General features: G+C 49.2%; 1 protein-coding gene across 1 annotated transcript in view; it reads left to right on the top strand.

The window, feature by feature from the left end:
* The window catches only part of CCDC155 (coiled-coil domain containing 155), a 34,425-nt gene that overhangs the window by 12,694 nt on the left and 16,025 nt on the right, over nucleotides 1-5,706 (top strand). The gene's annotated exons all lie outside the window — the stretch shown is intronic.

Below are 5,706 nucleotides of genomic sequence, written 5' to 3'. Positions count from 1 at the left end.
AAAAAAAAAAAAAAAAAAAAACTGATTTGAAGTCAACCTTGAGTTCAAATCTCATCTTTGCCATTTACACAATAGGCAACCTTTAAGCATGTGACTTCTCCTTCTCAAGCCTTTACTTTTACTTTCTTTTCTTTTTTGAGACAGAGTTTCATTCTTGTTGCCCAGGCTGAAGTACAATGGCGTGATCTCAGCTCATCTCAACCTCCGCCTCCCAGTTCAAGTGATTCTCCTGCCTCAGCCTCCCGAGTAGCTGGGATTACAGACATGTGCCACCACGCCTGGCTAATTTTGTTTTTTTATTGTTGTTGTTTTTTCAGTCGAGATGGGGTTTTTCCATGTTGGTCAGGCTGGTCTCGAACTCTCGACCTCAGGTGATCTGCCCACCTCAGCCTCCCAAAATGCTGGGATTACAGACGTGAGCCACTGTACCCGGCCTACTTTTATTTTCTAAGAACTGGAAGAAGGGTATCTGTTCAGTAGGCTTGTTTTGGGGATTGACAGCATTTCACTGAGGGACTAGCAAACAATATGAAGAGACCCAGTTAAGCTTCACATTTAATTCAAGCCCCGTTCCATCTGAGACAGGAAAACATCATCTTAGTTCATTCTGGGCCCACCTATGTTTTTTTAGATTGAAACAAACTCATCAATTGACAATGAAACCTGTCACCACCCCCCACCTCAAGGTGATATCTAAGTTACAGGAGACTGACAGAGGAGCCTAGTGCTCTAGGAAGCTGCTGGTCCTCACTCAATGTTTCTTCTCTCTTCTGTTCTTGAGATTGGTGGTTTTTGTACAAACGTTTGTCACCACTGTGTGCTGGCATCCAGTGCAAGGCCCACATTACCTCTGGATCTCTGGGCATACCATCCTCTTCATCTTCTGGTGGTGATCCCTCATCCGGGCTGGGACTCTCACTCCACCACTTCCACACCCTTCCAGAGCCACGGAGGTGGTTTGGCTGCTTTCCTGTGAAAGGGAAGAGGGTGGGGTCACTGTCCAAAGCCTCTGCCTCATTTCCCCAGGTCGGGGTGGGTGCTCATGGTGGGGAGATGTGGCTTCTCTGGGGCAAGAGAAACAGAAGAGAGACTCCTCTGGTGTCCCTGAGCTGTTAGCAAAGTCCCTGTCCCTCGCTCATTTCCCTGAAGGATCCCAAACCCCACCCAGGCCTTGACAGACCGGAGAGCACAGGGCTGGGGTGGGCAGAGGTCTGGAGAGGACCCACCAGTGAGGCCTCTTTGCTTTTACAAGAAAGGAGCATCTCTATTCTCACACCGTGATGATTCTGAGAGTGCTCTGGGAAGTGCACGCAAGGCCTGTCAGATCCCAAGACTTCCAGGGCTCTGTGGTTCTCCGTCCATTCCCTCCACCCCTCATAGCTAGCCCTGGGTGAGGGGAAAACTCCGGGCTTGTTTTCAGCCTCTTCTCTTCTCTGACTGTCCTGCATGCCACCCCCAGCTCTAAGGATCTCTGCCTAGTCCAGGTAGATCATGTATTCCCCCCCAAAAATTTGTCCTACGTGTACGGTGTTTTTTTACACTGAAATCCAAACACTTTTTGCTATTTTCTGGCTCTTCCATGAAAACTCACCCCCTTGAGGCAATGGGAATCTCACAGCAGGGTGACTGTACCATGTGAGACATGGAGTGCAGGCAGGATGTGACAGTTTCTTTCAGAACATCCCTTTTTAAGAATGAAAAACTTGCCAGGCATGGTGGCTCACACCTGTAATCCCAGCACTTTGGGAGGCCGAGGTGGGTGGATCACCTGAGATCAGGAGTTCGAGACCAGCCTGGCCAATATGGTGAAACCCCATCTCTACTAAAAATACAAAAATCAGCCAGGTGTGGTGGCGCACACCTGTAATCCCAGCTACTCGGGAGGCTGAGGCAGGAGAACCGCTTGAACCCGGGAGGCAGAGGTTGCCGTGAGCCAAGATGGCACCAGTGCACTCCAGCCTGGGTGACAGAGCAAGACTCCATCTCAAAAAAAAAAAAAAATTTCTGGCTCGGCATGGTGGCTCACACCTGTAATCCCAACACTTTGGGAGGCCAAAGCAAGACTGCTTAGGCCAGAAGTTTGAGACCAACCTAGGCAACATAGTAAGAGCCCGTCTCTACAAAATAAAAAAACAAGAAAAAGTAAATAAAAGAATGAAAGGCCAGGCACGGTGGCTCACTCTTGTAATCGCAGCACTTTGGGAGGCCGAGATGGGTGGATCATTTGAGGTCAGGAGTTCGAAACCAGCCTGACCAACATGCTGAAACCCCGCCTCTACTAAAAATATAAAAATTAGCCAGGCATGGGGGCGGGCGTCTATAGCCCCAGCTACTTGAGAGGCTGAGGCAGGGAAATCACTTGAACCTGGGAGGCAGAGGTTGCAGTGAGCTGAGATTGTGCCTCACTGTACTGTAGCCTGGGTGACAGAGCGAGATTCTGTCTCAAAAAAAAGAATGAAAACCTTTCCCGGAAGCCCCCTGGCAGAACTTCCTGCATTACAGTTCATTGCCGTTCAACCATTATAACCGGACTACATGGGTAATATGGCTACTGAGAGGTCCAGAATGTTTTTGGCTCCAGGGAACAAAGAAATGATGGCTTCAATCTGCAGGATACTCATTTCCTTAACCAGAGGTTTAGAAGAAGGTGTTCTCTGGGAAGAAGGTGGTCTCTGGTGGTTTGGTGGCTCCCTGGCTGCCTGTGGCCTCATGATTGCAGATGACTGCAGCAGCTCCAATCTCATGTTCTCATTCAAAGTAGGAAAATGTGGTGCAAAGGGGAGCCAGGAAATGCCCCTCTTATGGCTCTTTTCATCAGAAGCCTCTCACCCCACCCCCAGCAGCTCTTATATCTCACTGGCCAGAACTGGATCACATAACACCCCCAGCTGCAAGGGAGCCCAGGAGGATATCTGACCTTTTTCAGCCTCTAGAGTGGCAGGTGAACAAGTGAGAAGGGGTGAGAATGGCTACTGGGTTAGCTCACCAGCTGAGCTTCCTGCATCTGCCAAGATTTCCACCTTGACTCACTCCCATGGCTGGGGCTGGGACCCATCTGCCCTCAGACAGAGAGAGTAGATCCCTCGACAAAAGCAGAAGGAGTAAGCAGGGTAAATAGCAACCAGTAGTCTCATCTCTGCCTCCTCCCCACCAGGAAGGCCTGCTGCCAGGTCGAGTGTCTTGAGCAGCATCTGGGACACCCTCGGCCCTTGATAAACTGGAGCTATTCTTGGTTCCCTCCCCTCTACCTTCCCCCTCCACACAGCTGCCTACAGAGCATCTATAGATTGAGTTCTCAAGTTACGGTAGAATAATGCTGGAGTAACAAGACACTCAGAGACACTGAAGATCCAGGCAGCCTTCCTATGGAGAACCTACAGAGCTGGCTCAGGTTACTGCAGAAGGAGGCAGGAGCAGCTGAGTAACCAGGTTCCCTGCCGAGTGGCCCAGGATCTGGCCTGCAAATCCCTACCAGGTGGACAGATGTTGACACAGCACTCCTTTCCTGTCCTTCCTCTGCCCTTCACTGGCAGCCCAGGCCCGCTGAGACTGAGAGGCAAAGCAGCTGATGGAGGACTTGGAGCTGGCTGGAGAGAGGGGGAGGCTGGCCTTGGTATATCCCCTGGTGTGCCAAGAGGAGGGGTGTGGTGAAAGGGAACTCTGGACTGCCTCCATGCCCCAAAGTGCATTTCCCCAGTGACCCCCTCGCCTTGAAACCCTGTGCAACTTGATAGGTTTTTGGTGCCCCTAAACTTCGGACTGGAATCTGGGCCATTTTATGCACAGGTCCCATTTTATGACTGGCGTGGGTTGCCCTCTCCCACCTATTGTTTTCCCAGCTAACTGTCCTCAGCCTTGAAGACTCAGCAGCGTCTCCTCAGGAAGCCTGTTAGTGCTCCCATGGTACCCAGGCCCTAGGCTTCATCAGAGCCCACCTCGTGCATTGTTACCTGCTTCTGCATCCATCTCCACCTCTAGAACCTAATTCCCTTTGTGTCCCATTCTCACCCAGGGCTGTGTCTGGCTCAGATGAGAGTCTGAAGATTATAAACACAGGATTTGGAATCACACAGATTTAGGTTTGAGTCCACTTACCATGTGACCTTGCCAAGTCTCAGCCTCTCTACTCCTCTTTAAAATTGGAAATGATTATACTATTAATAGTTAGGGCAACCAGACATGGCATTCCTCCTGAATGGCACAATTTGATATGTATAGCACCACCCGATCTTGCCAGAAAATTGAACAAAAGTCTGGACAAGGCCCTGGACCTACCTACCAGTTTATAAGAAATAATGATAGAGGAAAGTGGTGAACATAACCACAGGGAACAAGAGCTCAATCAGCCTAATCTGAACCCACCAATCCTACGGGACAAGGGACCTGCTTTCTTCCACAGAATGAGGCCCTGAAGAGTACCAGGGTCGGGGTGGAGCGGGGAGAAATTACTGTCAGATTAGGAGAAGTAAGACATTTCAACCAAAAGCAATGGTGGACCTTGTTTGGATCCTCAATCAAAGTAAATGTAAAGAAATCTTTGTAAGACAACCAAAATGAACAAGGAGCACAGGCTGGGCGCAGTGGCTCACCCCTGTCATCCCAGCACTTTGGGACACCAAGAAGGGCAGATTACCTGAGGTCAGAAGTTCAAGACCAGCCTGGCCAGCGTGGTGAAACCCCGTCTCTACTAAAAATACAAAAATTAGCCAGGTGTGATGGCACGCACCTGTAATCCCAGCTACTCAGGAGACTGAGGCAGGAGAATCACTTGAACCCGGGAGGCGGAGGTTGCAGTGATCATGCCATTGCACTCCAGCCTGGGCAACAAGAGTGAAACTCGGTCTCAAAAAAAAAAAATAAAGAAAGAAAAAGGGGGCACAAACTTTCTAGTATGAGATGATACTGAGTTATTGTAAATTTTGTTAAGTATGATCATGGTATTGTGGTTTTGCTAAAGGAAATAAGTCCTCAAGTAGGGGAATAAATGCTGGAGTAACTACAGGTGAATTAATATGCCTGCGATTTGCTTTAAAGTAATCTACTTAAGATATCTGGAGGAGAGCCAGGTGCGGTGGCTCACACCTGTGATCCCAGCACTTTGGGAGGCGGAGGTGGGTGGATCGCCTGAGGTCAGGAGTTCAAGACCAGCCTGGCCAACATGGTGAAACCCCGTCTCTACTAAAAATACAAAAATTAGCCAGGTGTGATGGCACGCACCTGTAATCCCAGCTACTCAGGAGACTGAGGCAGGAGAATCACTTGAACCCGGGAGGCGGAGGTTGCAGTGAGCTGAGATCATGCCACTGCACTCCAGCCTGGGGGAACAAGAGTGAAACTCGGTCTCAAAAAAAAAAAAAAAAGAAAGAAAAAGGGGGCACAAACTTTCTAGTATGAGATGATACTGAGTTATTGTAAATTTTGTTAAGTATGATCATGGTATTGTGGTTTTGCTAAAGGAAATAAGTCCTCAAGTAGGGGAATAAATGCTGGAGTAACTACAGGTGAATTAATATGCCTGCGATTTGCTTTAAAGTAATCTACTTAAGATATCTGGAGGAGAGCCAGGTGCGGTGGCTCACACCTGTGATCCCAGCACTTTGGGAGGCGGAGGTGGGTGGATCGCCTGAGGTCAGGAGTTCAAGACCAGCCTGGCCAACATAGTGAAACCCCGTCTCTACTAAAAATACAAAATTAGCTGGGCGTGGT

This window comes from Colobus angolensis, unplaced genomic scaffold, assembly GCF_000951035.1.
Source record: "Colobus angolensis palliatus isolate OR3802 unplaced genomic scaffold, Cang.pa_1.0 Scaffold25, whole genome shotgun sequence".
In the NCBI taxonomy this organism is placed as follows: domain Eukaryota; kingdom Metazoa; phylum Chordata; class Mammalia; order Primates; family Cercopithecidae; genus Colobus; species Colobus angolensis.
Note: the sequence above shows the minus strand (reverse complement) of the source record. Positions and strands in the feature narration are given on the sequence as shown.